A 19,889-nucleotide genomic window follows, 5' to 3' on the forward strand; every position below is an offset into this window, starting at 1 on the left:
TACATGGTCAATTTTTTGTAGGTTCCATGTACTACTGAGAAAAAGTATATTCCTTTCTGTCCCCATTCAATTTTCTCTAAAGGTCTATCAAACCTAATTTTCTAAAATTTATTTACCTCCTTATCTTCTTTCTTGTTTATTTTGTAGTTCAATTTATCTAGTTCTGATTTAAAAAAAAAAAAAAAAAAACTAGGTTGAGACCCCCTACTAGTAAAATTTTTCTGTCTATTTCTTCTTGAAGCTTTCTTAACTTCTAGAAATTTGGATGCTATCTCACTTGGTACATATTGATATTACTTCATTATCTACCATTTAGCAAAATGTAGTTTTCTTCCTTTTCTCTTTTAATTAGATCTATTTTTGTTTCTTGATCTGAGATCAGCATTGCTACCCTTGTTTTGTTTTGTTTTGTTTTTGTTTGTTTGTTTTTTTACTTCAGCTGAAGCAAAATAGATTCTGGTTTAGCCTTTTATCTTTACTCTGTATGTATCACTCTGCTTTAAATGTGTTTTTTGTAAATAACATATTGTAGGATTCTGACTTTTAATCCTGTCTGCTATCCACTTCTCTTTTATGAGAGAATTGGAATCCCATTCACATTCACAATTAAAATGATTAACTCTGTATTTCTCACAATCTTATTTTCCCCAAATTATACTTTTTTCTTTCCTTTCCCCTATTTCCTCCTCCCCAGTGTTTTGCTTCTGAACACCACCTCCCTCAATCTGTCCTCCCCTTTTATAGTCCCTCCTCTCTTTCTTATGCCTTTCTCTTTTTAGTTACTTATAATGTGAAGTTTCTTTATCAAATTATATATGTCTGATTTTTAATGAATTATTTTCTTATCTTTTTTTAACCTCCTTTTGCATTTGACCTATTGAACTATTAAATGAGTTGTTTTGTTAATTGGGTTTTTTCCATTCCAGCAATTCTGTTTTTAAGGGAATTGCTCTCAGTTTCCCATTTCATCAATTCTGTTTTTCAAGTTGTTTTTTTTTTTCCATTTCATCAAATGTATTTTTTAAGGAGTGCTTTTCTTCAGACAATATCTGTGTTTTCTTTTCCAAAGTTCTCAATTCCTTTCCCTATTTTTCTTACAACTCTCATTTAAAATCCTTTTGGAATTTTTCCTAGAGAGTCTTTTGAATTGGAAAACAACTCACATCACCCTTCAAGGCTTCACATAAAGATGTTTTGTTTTTTGTGTCTTCAGAGTTTGAGGGCTTTTAGTTCTTATCTCCATAAATAGCTATCTATATTCAGAGCTCTTTTTGCTTTTTTGTTCATTTTTAAAGATTGAGGTCTGCTTTTAAGACAAAGGGGAGATTGTCCCAAGCTTCCTCTATAGGTGACAGCAGCATCTAGATATTCTGTGGCTGGTGCTGCTGGCCAAGTATGTGGGTGTAAATGGCCAAGTCTCAATGTTATGCTAGGTCGAAGTTCTCAAACTATGGCCCTCGGGCCAGATGTGACCAGTTGAGGACATTTATGTGGCTCTCTGGGTTATGGCAAATGAGCTGAGGAGCGGAGAAAGAGTGTGAGGTTTTGTTTTTACTATAGTCTGGTCCTCCAACAGTCTGAGGGACAGTGAACTATTTAAAAAGTTTGAGGACCATGGATTCACTATTTGCCTTTTGTAGTTGCACTGGAGGTTTTACAGCTAGTCTACTGATTCACTGGTTTCTGAACCAGGAAAGAGTAGCCAATGCTTCTGTATTTTGGCTATGATCCTCCCAGTAGATTCCTCACCTTGAGATCCTACCCTCATGGGTGGATAATTTTATTATTTCATTTTATAGATGAAGAAACTGAAGCTGAAAAAGGTTACACAGCTGAAACTGACTTTGAACGAAGATCTTCCAGACTCTGATCTAATGTTCTATTTGCTTGTAACTTAGCTGTTTAAGTAATATATACATTTTAGTGGAAGTACTGAAGTTTATCCATAAGTTCTAAGTAGAGGTCTTGCATATTTGTAGAATGGATATTTATAGGCTCTATACTCCTTTGAGACAATACTTTCATGTACTGAATGTGTTTTTTCCCTAAATTGATCTTTTCTACAAAGGTCAATTTGTAGGTCAAGACCTTGGCATGGAGCAAGCCATCACAACTTGTAAGAGAATGGCCCTTATGATACTATTACATATATTGGTGTACAATAAACTATTTCTTCAGATCCAGATATATTAACAGATACTGAGATAAACTGATTCTTGAAGATATTAAAAGTGAGCTGATGCTCAGTAAGGTGTCAGTGAGAGGTACTATTCAAGAAGACAACCTGGAGATGATATGGTACCACTTTATCTCTAAACATCATTTAAGCCATAAGATTGCGACTTTTAGAGTCTCAAATATACCTCACAGCATGGCTAGTTCCATAAAAGTCTGAAACAACTGTGGATAGCACTTCAGCATTTATAATATAATAGAGCAAAAGTGCTCTGTCATTGGAGTTGCTGGTTGCCATATAATATTTACTTCCTGCCTCTGTGTGTGTGTGTGTGTGTGTGTGTGTGTGTGTGTGTGTGTGTGTGTGTGTGAGAGAGAGAGAGAGAGAGAGAGAGAGAGAGAGAGAGAGAGAGAGAGAGAGAGAGAGAGAGAGAGAGAGAGAGAGAGAGAGAGAGAAGGAACATTACCTAAGTTCAAACCCTACCTCTTAAATGTAAGACTGACATCAATGTGAAAAATTATGCAGCATCTTTAGGCCTTAGTTTCTCATGTGTAAGGTGAGATGATTTGATCTGATATCCCTTTGAGCTCTAGATTTGTGATTTGGTAATTAGAAAAGCCATAGGTAGGTGTTTTAGGGGGCAAAAGTGTAAACTTTACCTGAGAGGTCAAGGACCTACCAAATAGCACCATTCAGCTACTCCAGTTAGACTTTGGGCATATACTTTTTCCTCTGGCTGTTTCACTTATAAAATGAAAGACTGTATTAGATCATTTTTGAGATTCCTTTGAGATATGAATTCTATAATTTCATGGCTATTTTCTACACATGGATCTTTAGGCAGAAGAATTTGATGAAAAGCTTTGTACTGGGAAAGTTAAAAGCTACTTTCCCTCACTCTATTCAACTATTGGTCATATATTATAGTCATCACCAAAATTTATAGTAGCTTTGATTGTTCTTGGAGTCTATTTCTGTCTCTATCGGGATCATGAATAAATGTTCTTTCTACAAATTATAGGAGGAAAAAGTCTTTGGGGGCAGTACTTCATGTTAGCAACTTAAGTCACAGTATGGTGCCACTTGTAGGAGAATCTTGACTGAGAATGAGTCTGTTTGTTATGTTAGTCCTCAAAGGATATGTGAAATGCTCACAGAAATTAAATTCAACTTGAAAAATATTTTAAGGTATGGTGCTAAGTTTTTCATATAAAGAAAAAGTTCAACTGTCTTTGGCTTCAAGTAGATTATATTCTATTGGGTGGGCATAAAGTATATAATCATGATTTATATGAAAAAAGTGATCTGAAGTAATTTCAAGAAGGAGAGAAAGGTAATAACTGAGGTGACCAGGAAAGGATTGATGTCAGAAGTGGTTTCTGAGGTAGGTTTTGAAGGAAATGTGGCATTCCAAGAGGCTGAGGATAGGAGAGTGGAATCCTGACATGACATTCAGACCACCTATGCAAAGGATTGGGAGATGTCTTATATTTTGACAGAGTAGCTTGGTTGTGCAGTGGATAGAATACTGAGTTTGGAATCAGAGTCATCTTTATGGGGTCAAATCTGGCTGCATATACTTCCTAGCTGTGTGACCCTGGAAAAATCCCTTAATCCTGTTTGCCTCAGTTTACTCATCTGTGAAATAAGCTGGAGAAGGAAATGGTAAACCTCTACAATATTTTTGCCAACTAATCCTTCCCCTAAATGAGGTCACAAAAAGTTGGACATGGAAAAACAAAGAAAAAGGCTGAATAGCAATAACAATTTACCTTGACCATCTAGCTGAATAATTTGACTAGGATGGAGGGTATGTTAAGAGGCGTAATATGCAATATGACTGAAAAGGCAGATGGGAATCATAGTGTGAACTTCAAACACCAGAAAGAAGATTGTGTATTTATTCTAGTGGGAATTGGTAATCACTGAAGAGTTGTGAGTGATGGGGTGTTTTAGGAACATCAATTTGCCAGCTGCCAAATACCACAGTAGCAGTCAGACACCTCCCCTCCAAACTAAAATTTTTAGCTTTTTACTTCTCAATCCACTTAATTCCTACTTTTAAACTGTATTCAGACTACCTCATTATATTCTTATAATTTCTTTATCAATTGTCTTTTTAGTTGCTTGGAATTGTGAGGACTATGGTTGAGTAATTTAAACAGCTGTCTACAATTATCTTACAATGTTCTTTCAAGTGTTAAGAGTCTCTCTGTGTCTGTGGGTGTCTCCTTATTTGTCATGGAATAGAAACTACCACAGTAGTTGTACCCTGAGGAATGTTTAATCACAGAATGTGGAGACTTTCCCAGGCTTTTCTCAGCTCTGACCATCTTCCCCCACAATCAGCTAATGTTTTCTGCAGCCAGCTGATATTGACTGCTCTGTAGTGATTCCCAAAGGAAGGCAAAATCTTTTCATGTGATTGATTCTGAGACCCAGAGATAGGGAAAGCACTCCTCCAATGCTCAAAGGTATCCTAGTGGCTCATCATGGAACCTGAAATTCACAACAGTCGTTAAAGTCAGTTGTTAAAATGTCACTGTTGGATGTGATGAGTTAGTCTTAGTGATCTATTGCTATCCATTAGTTCATTTTAGTTTGGCAAAGGGATTAACCTGAAGTCATTGAGCTTTTAAAAAATTATTCATGAAATTTCAACATAATTGCTTTTTTGTGATTCTATATATGTTTAATGCATTTAAAAACATGATTCAGACAAAAGGTTTTTAGGCTTCACCCAACTGCCAAAGGTCTCCATTAAATTAAAAAAAATTCAAAACTTTTAATTTTCTTAACAGATTGATCCTGAGGATCAGGGAAGAATAGACATAGGGCAAATAATTATTGACTGGAGGCTAGAGAAAAAGAAAAGATATCCAGTACTTTCCAGTTAGCTGAGACCAGATGGAGAGTAGCTATGAAGGGGAAGAGAAGGATATATAAGAAGATGGAAAAGAAATGTGGTATAGTGAAAAACAGGGAAAACTATGTACTGAACTTGAAGTAGTTAGAGCTATGTTTGAAGCCCAGCTTCTTCACTCATTATGTATGATTTTAGGCAAATCATTTCTTTGAATTTTGCTCCTTGACTCTTAGGTTATTCATCTATAAAAGGCGTGAATAATCTCATCATTATTTGCCTTGGAAGACTGATATGGGGAAAGTATTCTGTAAATAATGGAGTATTATGCCATAATTTAGAAAGGCTGAAGGCCTTTTCAAGGAAGCAGGCTGGAAGATGTTGAAGCAGATGATTATTCCCCAAAATATTTTCTTGTCTGGTCCCAGTAAAGCAGGAATAGGAAAGAGACTGGTCTGGAAGCAGAATCCCTCCTTCCCTCCTTCTCCCATTTTCCTTTTACATGCAAGAATACTATTACTGTTTTTATTATTGTTAATATTGACAATAATAACAATTATTATTATCCTTTCTATAACTTGCCAAAGTATGCAAAGCTCTTCCCTTAAAATGCTTCTTTGAAGTACAAATAATTTTAATTCTCATTTTGCAGAGAAGGAAACCAATAATTAGTGAGTGAACTGATTTGCTCAAATTTACCCAATAATTGTCAGGCTTGGGATTAAAACTCAAGTCTGTACCCCTTCTATTATGCCATGAGCTAAACAGAAAGGTAAGCTCATATTTGTTTGTATTTAGTTAGAAATTGCAATTCCCTCATTTGCATATGGTGGAGAAAGCAATAACCTTGAAATAATAAGAAGAAAATTGAAACTCAACTTTTCCATCACCTTCAAGAAGTCATTTCTTTTTTTCTGAGTCTCAGATTGCTCATTTATAAAATGAGGGTTACAATAATACTTTTACTACTTTCCTCACAGTACTGTTTTGAAGATTGGCATCAAATGAGATAATGAATTTATAGGGTTTTTGTAATGCTATATACATGAATTATTTTATACTGTTATTTAAATATTTCATAAAGAAAATAGAGATTCATAGATTATTGGAGTTGGAATAGATATCCAGACTCCAACTTTCACTAATAAAATGAAGACACAGAGAGACTAAGTGACTAAGAAGACTGAAAACTAAGAAGATCATTTGGTTGATTAATAAATATTTAAACCCAGTCTTATTCCTTATTCCTAAACTGTCCATTGCATTTTTTGCTTGAGTTTTTAGCATCTCATTCCCATCCTCCCTCTCATATATGGGCTCCTCAGAGGAACTCCATGACTAAGAATAGAATCTTTCTGTCTCGTTCATTGGCTTTTAATCATCAATTTCACATCTATTAGAAGCCCAATAGCATTGTGCCACGGACCAGATTCTTGAAATAGCACTTAGTTGCTCTTTTTAAAAAAAACAAAACAAAAAGTAAGTGCTAAACTCCTCCTTAAGAGCTAGGAGGGAACACTGTGGAATGACTGTAAATTGCTTTGAAGATATAATAAAGTGCTCTGTGCATATTTAATGCAGCTCTGTAATATTTTGAACACGTTTATCCCCTTTCCTCTCTTGTTTTCAGAATATTTTTTTATGGATTTCTTGCTCTGCCCTTCCCAAATTCTATTCTCTTCCTCCTGCAGTCCTAATATTCTGTTGTCTCTTTTTCTATCTCTTACTCTTACCTTAAAACAAAGAGTAGGGGAGGAGAAAGCAGCATGGAGGTGCTTTCTATCTGGTATCCTAAAATAGAAGTAATCCAGTGAGCTGATTTGTGAGTTCTATGAAATTGGATTTGAGAATGGTCCTTCCCATATCCCCATAACATCTTCCTTTCCTTTCCTGAGCTGGTACCCTAAATTCACAAAATTAATACTCAAAGCGTCATTTGCTTAAGTCACCATTTCAAGAATGACTGTGTGAAAGCTGCAAATGTTACCTAGGAAAAGTTGTAATCTATTCTCCTTCCCCTGTCAGTATGCATTTGTTTAGATAAGCTAAAAGAGAATTGATTCCTAAACCAATAGGATACAAGATAGGGAAATTTTGATTTGAAGGAGGACACTGTCATGGAGGACAGGCTCAAATGCAGTACCATAGTCCTGAGATAATGTGCATACACTGGGCACCTGGAGAGGTGCTGGTAGAAGGTTAGGGTGGGGCACCATGTAGAGAAGTGAAATCAAGGGTAATAAGAACCACATGATCATAGACAAGAGCTGGATGGGACCTTAGAGGCTATCTAGTCTAATCTTTATATTAAATATAATATTTTTATGTTATATTAGAAATCATCTAGTCTAATCCCTTTTAACAGATGAGAAATTTAGGTCTAGAGAGGTTCATTGACATGGTCAAAATCATACAGTAAGTGGCCTAGTCAAGGCTTGAATTCAACTTCACATCCAACAACTGACTCCACAATCAAAACTTTTTTCACTGAATCTTGTTGCCTTTAGCAAGCAAACAGTTTCACAATCTTGTTCAGGCTGCTCTCTGCTTGAAAGGACTCTGATCAACAATGCAGAAGGAACTGAACTATGTAAGAATTCCAGGCTCTTTGTTTTCAGCCACTTTCAGGAGCTGAGCTCTCCCATTCCTTCATCATTCTCTTCCTTCTCCATAATTCTCTGCCATGTTCCAGGAAAAAGACTGAGAATGCTCATTACCTTGCACTCTTTGAAGCCTATTATACAGTGCTGCAAGGACCCATGGAGCTCATCTTTAACTGCTAAAGAGAGATGAGATATTGTGGGTTTAAAATAACTTGAATATCACTAGGGTCACTTCTGAAGATGCTCCCAGCCAAGAAGCTGCTGTTCAGCATAAGGAAAAAAACCCCAGCATCTCAGACAAGCACACACAAAATAAGCTATTAGTAGCTCAGAGATGAGATGGAAAGCCCTACTTCTAGCATTGTTGGCTAAAAATGTCCTTTGCTGGAACAGAGTTCAGAATGGGGTCACCTCATAAGAGAAGGGAGCTTGGGGTGAAAGAGAACTGGGAGGAGGGAAGGCAAGGAATCAAATGGGTTGGGATTGAGTTTTTTTTTTTTCTTTTTCCCCAGGATGCTTTGGCATAAACAGCTCTTTTAAAATAGATTGTAGATTTGAACAGACTTTTTTAAAGGGCTGTGGGGCTGGGTAAAGATGCAGTGGGGAAGGAGAAATGTATTCTCCCAGAGTTGGCATGTTAAGTATATTATTGATTTGTATTGTACTTCACAGATTCTTGGACAGTGAACTTTCAAGCACCTCATTTGTAGGTTATCCTGAACAAGTTTTTAATCCCAGCCTGTTTTTTCCTTGACACTCAGCATATGTTTCTATTGTTTCTTGTCTTCTCTTCCCCTTCGATAGTATATTCAGGGAATAAAGACTGATTTTTACATTAACTGAAACAAACTGTAATTGAGATGGTAAATCTGATGTTGCTCAGAAAACAGCATAATGTCTTACTTTGCAGAGCTCTGATTTAGAAAAAAGCTGCTGTTTGGATTGAACTATATTCACTTCTATTAGTGTGGGTTGCAGAATGTTTTCTATAAAAGGGGTCTTGAAGATCTTTTTGTCCAACCTCACTTGTCTGACAGAGGTCCAGGGAAGTAGAATCCAAATTGCATGATTTACATTAATGCTTCTTCCATGAGAGCCCACTATCACTGATTTTATCATCATGGTTACCAGTAAATATTCTGAGTGGCCATTCTTTGTGTGATACTATTTTGGGGACTTAAAATAATAGTAATAGCAATAACAGTTGACTATCACACAATGCTTTTGTTATTTTATTTAATAGTATTTTTTTCTAATTACATGCAAAGATATTTTTCAACTTTTGTTTTTTGAAATAAAATTTTAATTTCATTTTTTCTCTTTTCCTCCTTCTCCCCTCCCTTCCAAGAAAGCAAGCAATCTGATTTAGGTTGTACATGTACAATCATGTTAAATATATTTCCATATCACTTATATTGCAAGAAGAATCAGAACAAAAACAGTAAGAAAGAAAGAAAACCAAAAAAGTGAAAATAGTACTTTAGTCTGCATTCAGATTCCATCATTCTTTCTCTGGATATGGATAACATTGTCCGTTATGAGTCTTTTGGAATTGTTTTGGATCATTACATTGCTGAGAGAGCTAGGCTTTTCATAATAGATCAACAAAGTTTCATGTTACTATATACATTCTTCTTCTAGTTTTGCTGACTTCACTTGGCATCAATTAGTGTAAATCTTTCTAGGTTTCTCTAAAATCTGTCCATTCTTCATTTTTAATAATACAGTATTGTTCCATTATATTTATCTACCACAACTTGTTTAGGCATTCCCCAATTGATATGTATCTCCTTAATTTCCAATTCCAAAAAAAAAAAAAAAAAAAGAATTGCTATGAAATTTTTGTACATGTATGTCCTTTCCCATTTTTTATGCCTTCTTTGGGATACAGATTTAGTAGTGGTATTGCTGGATCAAAGGGTATTTAAAGTTGTATAGCCCTTTCAGCATAGTTCTAAATTACTCTTCAGAGTGGTTGGATCAATCCATAGCTCTACAAACAGTAGTGTTCCAATCTTCCAACATCTTCTCCAACATTTATCACTTTCCTTTTCTGTCATCTTAGTTAATCTGATAGGTATAAGATGGTACCTCAGAGTTGTTTTATTTTTCATTTTTCTAATCAAAAGTGACAGTTTTTTTTATGTTACTATAGATAGCTTTAATTTCTTCACCTAAAAAGCATATGTTCATATCCTTTGACCATTTATCAATTAGGGAATGGCTTGTATTCTTATAAATTTGACTCAGTTGCCATTTGAGAAATGAGGCCTTTATGAGAAAAATTGTCTGTAAAAATTGCTTTCCACTTTGCTGCTTTCCTTCTGACGTTAATTGCATTGATTTTATTTGAACAAAACCTTTTTAATTTAATGTAATAAAATTTTTCCATTTTGAATTTCATGGTGTTCTCTATCTCTTGTTTGGTCATAAATTCTTGCCTTTCCCATAGATCTGATAAGTAAACTTTTTTTTTTTTTTTTTTTTTTTTTTTGCTACTATAGTATGTCTAAATCATGTATCCATTTTGACTTAGCATTTTTACTAAGTATATAGCAACATTTTTAAGATTGTAAAATGCTTTTCATATATTATCTCATTTGATCATCATAAGAAAAGATTTTAAACAAAGGGAAACTGAATTCAAAGAGGTTACAGAAATTGGCTGAGACACAGAAATGATAAATATATGAAAAAAGATTTGAACTCAGGTTTCTCTCTAGCTTTAGTGCACAATCCCTATATCCCAGAAGCTTGTTTAGTGGAGATCCACATGTTACAAAGGTTATTTATTCACATGTAGCACAGGGGTGTTATTATAAGGCTTGACTTTCACTCTTGCCAATTCTGCCTCACCCCTCAATTTTCACAAAAGAAGCGAGACTTTCTCTGATGAGCTTTGGGGTTGGAGTTACACTTCTAGCTATGACAAGAAAACTTAAATTTTTAGCAGCTCTAGATCCACAAATATTATTTGCTCAATGTGAACAGATGGAATAGAGCAGTTTAACTCCACATCCAATAAACTAATGGAATTTATTTGGTAGTACATTGGACTTCCATGGTGCACCACCAGATCTGAGATTAGAAAAATTGAATTAGAATTCTGGCTCAGTTGCTTGCTAGCTTTGTGACCATTAAATCATTTCATCATCATATATGATAATCAATTTATCTACCAAATGAAAAAAAAATTGCGCTACAAGATCTCCAAGTCATTCTTGGCTCTAAATTTGAGGTGATCAATGTTTATGGAACTCTATGTATGATTTTGCTTTTTTCCTCCTCATGTTCATCTGTCTGCTTTCCCCATTCTGCCATTAGCTGAGCAAGTAGAATGTGAAGATTTTCAGCTTCATCTTCAAAGGTCTGAAATCACACTACCAAGCTGTGGAATGAACAACTCACACATGATGCTCAAAGAGCTCAAAATGAGGTAGATTTGGATCATTGAATCATATTTCCATAAATTCATAGCCTTCCTATGTTGATATCCTTAATGCATCAATTCTGAACCTGCCCCAAGAAAGAAAGACTATTATAAATTAAAATTGTAACTACAATAGGTGTCTGTGGCTTTATTTTGGGGCATCAGAAATTAGAGGGTGTTAATAGCATTTACACTCCTTTAGCAAAGTCAGTAAAGAATGATTTACTAAGCATCCATGACAATAATAGTGTTATATAGAACTTAATTTGTTCCAAATACTTTATAATTGCCTCATTTAATTCTCACAACAATCTTGAAAGATAAGTATTATTATTACGTTCATTTTATAGAGGAGGAAACTGAGGTTAAAGTAAAGTTTAACCCAAAGTCACATAGCTAGCATCAGAGGTTGGGTGTGAATTCAGGTCTTCCTGAGACTAGGCCCATTCTATCCATTGCTCTAGTTAGCTGCCTGTGGTTTGTTTGTTCTTAATTTTTGAAGAGGACCAATGACATCATGGGGATGATGTCTTACACATGAATTAGATTTAAGTGAGGCAGAATTGCCCAAAGTCATCACTCTTCACACGCTCTTCAAAAGCCTTTGAAGGCCAGTGACAGTACAAAAATCAAGATGACTGGCAATGACCCAGGATGCAGGATGACCTCAGCATCTTCACTGTCTGACCAAGCTCTAGGTACTCCATAGCATCCTCTTCAGCTGCTTTGGTAGCTGCTGGAACAAATTGTTCTCATCTGCCCATTCCACTGGGGAAAGTCTTTACATGCTAGGGATGACACCTCCCTCCCTCACTAATGGGCTTAATGTCTGTTGATTAATCTTAATCTGGTTTAGCCTATCTACAGAGAAGAATTCACTATGGTATTGCTGCTACAAATGCTATAGCTTCTTGGAGCTATCTTTAGGTGAGAGTTGGGTGAATCATGTAGATACCAAACATGGATGAGAAACGCTGAAAAGAATCCAACAAACACCAGAGATGGTACTCCTTCTGAACCCCTTATAGATCCCAAGTTCCCTATTATGCATCAGGCACAGTGCTAAGTGCTAGGGAAACAAAGAAAGTAAAAAAACAGTGAGTTTTCATTGTCATGAGGGAGATAGCCTGCAACTAACTTGGTATATAAAAGTTGTGTGTAAAATTGATGAAAGATAATCTCAGAAGAGGGAATTTTTCCCATAATACACCCCCTTCCCCTTAAGCTATTGGGAATGCTTGGAAAAGAGACTTGAAGGGAGTCAGGGAAAAAAAGAATCAGAGGCAAGTAGAGATTTCATTCTAGGAAAGTGGGATAGACAGGGAAAGAGTCTAGAGCTGGAATGTCAAAGTCCTTTACAAGTAAGAGCACATAGGCCAGTGCTTCTGGAACATAATGTACATTGAAGGAAGGAAAGTATAAGAGGAGTGGAAAGATAGGGATAGATCGTGTTATGAATAGATCTAAAAAGCAAACAGTAATTTATAATGAATTCTTGGATGTAATAGGGAGCCACTGCAGCTCTGTTAGCAAGAGTGTTATAGATGTCCTTTCTCACCTTGGTAGCTGAGTAGTGCATGGATCACAGCAGAAGAGTGAATGGAAGACAGGGAAAACAGTTAGAAGGCTATTGTAGCAGTTCAATGAGGTGGGGTCCAAAGTATAATTATAGCAACTAGTTAGTAATAATTGATTGAAACAGTAAGTTACTAAGTAGAGTATATGCTCTTCCTACTATTTGGAGCCCTCAAAGGGGACCTCTGCCTTGTCTATAGATGCATCTTTATGGGTCTTAGTACCTTCACCTAAATTGTCTGGACTTCCAAAATACATATATGTCTGATATTATCCATTATCCTAATTTCCCTCTCTCTTTCCTTCCTTAACTGAACTTTTCTTTTAAAAACTAATTTGTGTGCACGTTTCTTACAGTTGGCCTTGGATATCCAAATGCTAGTTTTAAATATGACAAAGTTGATCAGACTTATGCACCCTGGGGTCCACCATAGGGGAGATTCTGAAAACCAGTAAGCACTAAGAGAGAGGATGAGTAGAATGTTGCTGGGAAGGAAGGTTAAGGAAGGACATTCCCTCTCCTGGGTGTTTAATATTAAATCTGTACTTTCTGCTATAAGAAATAATTTCAAATTGCAGAAAGACTCACATTCCAACCCAAATGCCCAGGGAACCATTTACTTCCTTGACAACATGTGGCCTCATTAAAATGTATAATAATCACCTTTTGGATTTATATAGCACCTTCTTTCTGAAGCTTTCATGATTAAGCAGCCTCTCCAAATAACAATTAAGACAATGGTACCTGGTATTTATATAGGGTTTTACTGTTTTAAAAGTGTTTTCTTTCATCCTATCTTCACAACAACCCTGTTGGATAAGTAGTCCAAATATTATTATCTATATTTTACATAAGGAATCTAGTGGAAAGAATGGTTTTAGGTTGTGTAGGCTATGAATGACAGAACTGGAATGTGAACCTTGTCTCCTGACTTAAGATTCTATGTCCACAGCTGCAAGAAGGCACGAATTGTTTTCCCCTTTCACAGACTGGAATACTAAAAAGGTTGAGGGACAACGTGAAGTCCAAGCTGAGCATTAGGAGATTTGAATCCTAATACTATATCTGATTCTTTGAGCAAGTTAATTTACCTATTAGTCCAAACTTTCCCATCTATAAAATGGGGTTAAGAATGCTTCTATAATCTACTTCAGAGGGTAAGTTCATCTTGTAAGATCAATTTCCTTCATCATAAAGTGCTTTGTAAGCTTAAGATACTTGTAAGAATGTCTATCATTATTTTCCAGAATCAGGGAGAATGAGTCTCTCAAATCACATTTTTGATTTTCTTTCTTCTAGTGCTGTTGGCTTTGACCATGTCTCTTTTTAAAATATGGAGAAGAAACCTGATGTAATAAAGCTCATAAATATATAAATTTACATATATGAACCACCATAAAAAAACCCTTTGATTTAGCAATTTCCCTATAATATAAATCCGTGTATAGCATAGGCTATTGGGATTTGGGACCTTTATTCCTAATTTATTTAATTTTAGTTTTTAATAATAAATTTATTGATACATAATTTTAAAATCACTTATATTTTCCTAGTATAGCCCCTTTCCCTCATAGTCACAGATAGCTACTTTTTATAGCAAAGACTTTTTTTAAAAAGGAAAGAGAAAAACTTTTTGGTCAGCAATACTAACCAATGTGTCAAAAGTTTGACATTATATGCAGTATTCCTATCCATAGCTCTTCACCTCTGCAAAGAAACAAGAGAGAGTGCTTTTCCATATCTATTTTTTGGGGCCAGATTTCATTATTATAGTTTCTTAGCATTTAGTTTAAATTTTTTGTAGTATGGAATATTAGTTCTGTCTCTTGAGACTGGTTTAAAAAAATAATTCTATTTACTTTTTGAGGTAGGAGAGAGAAAATAGCCTTCTACTCCTGAATGGATTCAAATCTGTAAATAGTAGAATATGTCCTATTTACTAATAACAGGATTCACTGAGAACAACATGTTTGCATTGGGAAACTCCCCTATTTTAGGCTGCAGGAATTAAATATTAAATATTCGTGAGTAGAATTCATCTTTTGTCACATGAGAATAATATCTAAAGGAGAGGGTCTGTTTGGGGTCTCCAAAAGCCTTGAAATGGTTGGGGGCTTAAAGAAATTTGTACAAGATATTGGTATTGGTACAAGATAAGGGTCTTGTTCTTATGACTTCATTTGGCAAAAATATTCATTGACTCGTTCAAAGACTGTCATTGACTTGACAACGACTTGAGGTCGTTTCCATTTGTGAGATTACAAAATCCAGTGACTTATGAATTTAAATGGTCCAGAAAATGAATACTCTTCCCCCATTATTCATGTATTTTACTTAAAGATGGAACCCTCCATGGAGCTTCCAAGATGATGATAGGAAAGCTTGGTCTTAAATTTGAAGAATCATTTTGAGTGAAGGCAAGTGGGATCTTTCACTATTGGAAAAGCAAGGAGGCCATGGCATCATTTGGTTCAAATTCAATTCCCAAAATATTTATTCAATAAACAACTCACTTGGCAGAGGACAAAAGCTATGATTCTAAATCCTGGATTCATGAAAAGTTCAAGGCCCTTTCAGTAGCCTACTTCCTTTGCATCGTCCCTAAAGGAAGACAAGGTGGGGTTTTTAGGGTTTAAATAATATTAAGGAGATTCTCTAGAGTTAAAAGGAATATTGGTAATAGATTTAGGATTGGGGAGTAACTTCAGAGGTCATCTGCTCTAACTTCCTAATTTTATAGTGTTACGCCACAGTCTCCTTGAGCTGTTCTACCTCAGTTTCCCCTCACTAGTTTTCCCTTATTGTCCTGACTGAGTTTCCCTGAATTGTTCTGAACAGTTTCCTTAACTGTTCTGCCTCAGTCCCCTTAAGTTGTAAAACCCCCCTGGTTCATTAAGACTGAGGACCATTTGTTCTAAGGTTATAAATTGTTAATGGGAGATGAGGAGCAGATCAGACATCCTGGCTTCTAGCTCCCTCTGTCTTCAAAGAATTTGTGACACTGTCCCTTATATCCAATTGCCAAATTTCTCAGTCACAGTTCTTAAAACTTAAAAGATCAACAACAATTCCTAAAACTTAGTAGAGCTCTTACATGAACAAAACAGACAAATCACATAGAATATAGAACATATATCACACTGAACACAGAACAAAACTCATACAGACTGCAGTTACAACATTAACAACACATAGGACATAAGACAACCCAGAGGATATCTTCCAGCGTCCCAGAATGATACCCTACTCAGAATTTGATACCTGTCGGCATATTATTCTTCTGAGCTTACAGATGCGATAATATAACAGACAGAACAGGCAGGCCAGGTGTCCTAAAACGGACACAAAACTTACTCTCCCAAAAGGCCGAATCAATCAGTCGATCTGAAGGTGTGTCCACGGCTGAAGAGCTGCTTCTTTTCCGGGAGTCTCTGGAGAAATCCAGAGGGCTGATTTTTCTAGGAATGGACCCAGATCCTGAGCCGTCCCAGGCCTAGATGGGGACCAAGAGGTCTCTAATCTCTAATCCCGTCCTCAGTCTCTATTATCTCGCTGGGGCCTCCAAAATGCAATGCTGGAGAAACTGAGGCAAGATAGAGATTAGAGAGTTTTTAATATTTTATTAATTGGAGAATTTAATTGACTGGACAGGACTCTTGTCTCAAAGTATCCAGTGACGAATGGGGGAATGACAAACCCTTTTATAGCTTTCAAACAAAGAAAAGAAGAGCAGAGCGGGAAAGGTTCTTACAGAACCTTTTGGTTCTGTCAGGATGAGGAGAGCAATAAAATCTTACTGAAAACCAGTGTCAGGATGTTTGAATAAACAGAAGTAAGGATGTCAATTGAAGTATCTGGGATGATTTTATCTCTTAGAGAGACAGTGTCACAAATTCTTTGAAGGCAGAGGGAGCTAGGAGCCAGAATGTCTGATCTGCCCCTCATCTCCCATTGACAATTTATAACCTTAGAGCAAATGGTCCTCAGTCTTAATGAACCAGAGGGGGTTTTACAACTAAGGGGACTGAGGCAGAACAGTTAAGGAAACTGAGATAGAACAATTCAGGGAAACTCAGTCAGGACAATAAGGGAAACTAGTGCAGGGAAACTGAGGTAGAACAGCTCAAGGAGACTGTGGCATAACAATAGAGGGGGAAAATCAAGATCCCAGGAAGAGTAGATAAGGTCACAAAGCTAATAAGCCCTAGAGGTCAAATTTGAACTCAGGGCTCTGACTCTAGAGCTAGTACTATTTCCACTATATACACCACTCCTATATAAATTATCTCTCCTGGTAGACAAGACTGAGGCTACAGTAGAGCATTAGATAGTATGTCAGGACATAATCTTTCTATATGCAGGCCATGATCATTCTCTTTCCTGTGTTTATAACATTATGAACATCTCAGTCATAATTTCTCTCACTACATAAAATAACTTTTAGCCAGAAAAAGACTCCTTGAAAATTATACGATTCACGGTGAAATTTTTGATCTGGCTCAGTCACTGTCAATCAACTCAATCAATGTCAGAGAGAGTCTTGTAACGTGTACAATGTACTATTGACAAGCACTTTATTCACAACAAGTCTAGGATTTGATGGTCTCTTCCTGATTTAAGGTATCCAGGACTCCCCTCTGCTCAGCCATGTGTGTGCATTTTATTTAGTCCTGGGATCTTGGCCTTTCTGGTTGATGCTGAGGCCATCTGTTTAGTCTGGTAGAAATTGTCATTCTGTTTTTATCTGGGGACGTGGAAGCTGGTAAAAGTAGCTAGAAGTCAAACAGATTTCTTTGAGGTAAAGCTGGTCTGCTCAGATAACTTAAGGTTTTGCTAGTGAATAACCTGAATAAATTGCCTTGAGTTTTTTCTTGTTGGTGCTTCACTGAATGGGTGCGAGCCTACCTTCTTGTACTACCTATCTCTTCTCTGTTTCTTCTCTTCCTCATTAAAGTTTAGGTGGTAGAAGGCTGAAATGTTCTGGGGGATGATGGTGAAAGGAAACAAAGAGTTGGAATTCTTTCAGTTTTCCCCCTCACTTAAAGTCTCTCTTCTTTCTGTTGAGGTATGCCCAAAATGTTGGGACACCAGGAGGTGTCTTGTGGTATTGTCTCTGAAAGCATTCAAGCTCAAACCATCTCCAAAACAAAAATGGGTATTTATTGGGGTTACTCATCTTGTGGGCTTCCACCTTAAAAGACAATTCAGCAGAGTAAGGTTAGATATCATATACAGAAAGAATAATGACAAAGAATAGGAAAATTGGACAAAGAAAGAAAATTGGGTAATCTCAGATATATTTGGTAACCTCAGCTAAGGTGGACATGGAAAAAATCATCTCTCTCCTTTTTCTCTCTCCCTCCCACTCTATGTCTCTCTCTGTCTCTGTCTCTCTGTCTCTTTGTCTTTCTGTATCTATCATTGTGACTGTCTCTGTCCCTTTCTGTGTCTCTGTCTCTCTATGGAGTCTCAGAAACAGTTATGAGATGTAGGGGGTTGAGATTACTCTTTTCATCTTTCTACAATGTCACTGGCTGCCAAAGTTATCTGTCAGTTATCATCAGGCCAGCCAGAAGATTTTATTAAAAAAAATAATTGTCAGAATTTTGCTGATTTTTGTGACATGAATTGACAGCCCAGCTAGTCAGTGACCAAGGATACATGAAAGTTGTAGTTCACGGAATGTATGCATCCTTATTCTTGCCCTTCTGCAACTCTCTTCTGCTGACTTAACAGAAGAGATCCCCTCAGCAGTAGTCTAAGGTTTTCCAATGTGTGTCATTACAGCAGAAATACAAGATTAACATTGCAGGAACTCAAAGCTGTGGCTTGTCATATCCCCCATTGTATTTGGAGTTAAATGACTTGCTCCTTATTTCCTGGGTGACCTTCATCTAACCTTCATTATATTTAAATGAATAGGTTGAATTAGATGCCCCTTCAAGCCTTTTCTAGCTTTGAAGTTTTGATCCTATGTATCTGGGAAGGGAAAATTTCCAGCTGTGGCCCAGACTTTCCCCCCCAAAAAAAAGTATTTAAAAAAAAAAGACTAAGTGACTTGCTCTTGGTTACAAAGCAGCTCTTCCAAATGTTCCACTTGGCTACAAGTCTGTTCTCTTAGATTACCTTCTTTTAACATTTTCTAAAAATTTTTCAATATTTATTTCCATGGTTATAGGTTCATGGATTCAGAAATGGAAGAGACCATCAAGCCCAAACATGAGGAAACTGAGGTTTAAGACTAAATGACTTCTTCAACAACAATACTATATGAGGATGTATTCTCATGGAAGTGGATATCTTCAACAAAGAGAAGATCTAATTCAGTTCCAATTGATCAGTGATGGACAGAATCAGCCACACCCAGAGAAGGAACACTGGGAAATGAATGTAAACTGTTTGCATTTTTGTTTTTCTTCCCAGGTTATTTTTACCTTCTGAATCCAATTCTTCCTGTGCAACAAGAAACTCGGTTCTGCACACATATATTGTATCTAGGATATACTATAACATATTTAACATGTATGAGAATGCCTGCCATCTAGGGGAGGGGGTGGAGGGAAAGAGGGGAAAATTTGGAACAGAAGTGAGTGCAAGGGATAATGTTGTAAAAAATTACCCATGCATATGTATTGTCAAAAAAAGTTATAATTATAAAATTAATAAAAAAATAAAGTATTTAAAAAAAAAGACTAAGTGACTTGCTCTTGGTTACAAAGCTAAAAACCTACCAGAGGCAGGATTAGAACCCAAGTTTTTGTGACTCCAGCTACAGCACACTGTCCACAATTCCATCCTAATTCCATCTAAGTACAGACCATACTTTTCCCTTGCAGGATTTTTAAAATAACTGTATTTCTTTCTTGACTAGTCTAACTTACACCATTAGTACTGACTTTTATATGTGATTGTGCTTTCAAAGTCGATCTCTTATTTATGAAGTAGTCTTCACAAAAGCATAAATATAACAGCATTACAGACACATTGTTTTATCTTACACATCAATTTTAAGACAAAGTTTACAAATTAGGAATTATATTCACATACATCCCTCAATTCTGATACTATCTTTATTGGGCTCCTATGTATCTTGGAAATTTCATATCAACTTATGTGTGTGTCTATATACTGGGACCATTTCCTCTGAAATGTATCCACTTGCAAATAATTGTGATAGCTTTGAATGACTAGATGGTTCAGGCTTAAAGAGTGATTTTTGGTGATTCAAATGCAAATTATTT

The 19,889-nt window shown here is 36.2% G+C and overlaps 1 long non-coding RNA gene across 1 annotated transcript in view; it reads left to right on the forward strand.

The window, feature by feature from the left end:
- The window catches only part of LOC141550198 (uncharacterized), a 235,030-nt gene extending 216,022 nt beyond the window's left edge, over positions 1-19,008 (forward strand). The window contains exon 4 of the long non-coding RNA XR_012484540.1: positions 18,827-19,008. This is a non-coding gene — a long non-coding RNA (uncharacterized LOC141550198). The remainder of the gene's footprint in view (positions 1-18,826) is intronic.
- Positions 19,009-19,889: the final 881 nt, after the last annotated feature.

This window comes from Sminthopsis crassicaudata, chromosome 1 (genome assembly GCF_048593235.1).
Source record: "Sminthopsis crassicaudata isolate SCR6 chromosome 1, ASM4859323v1, whole genome shotgun sequence".
In the NCBI taxonomy this organism is placed as follows: Eukaryota; Metazoa; Chordata; class Mammalia; order Dasyuromorphia; family Dasyuridae; genus Sminthopsis; species Sminthopsis crassicaudata.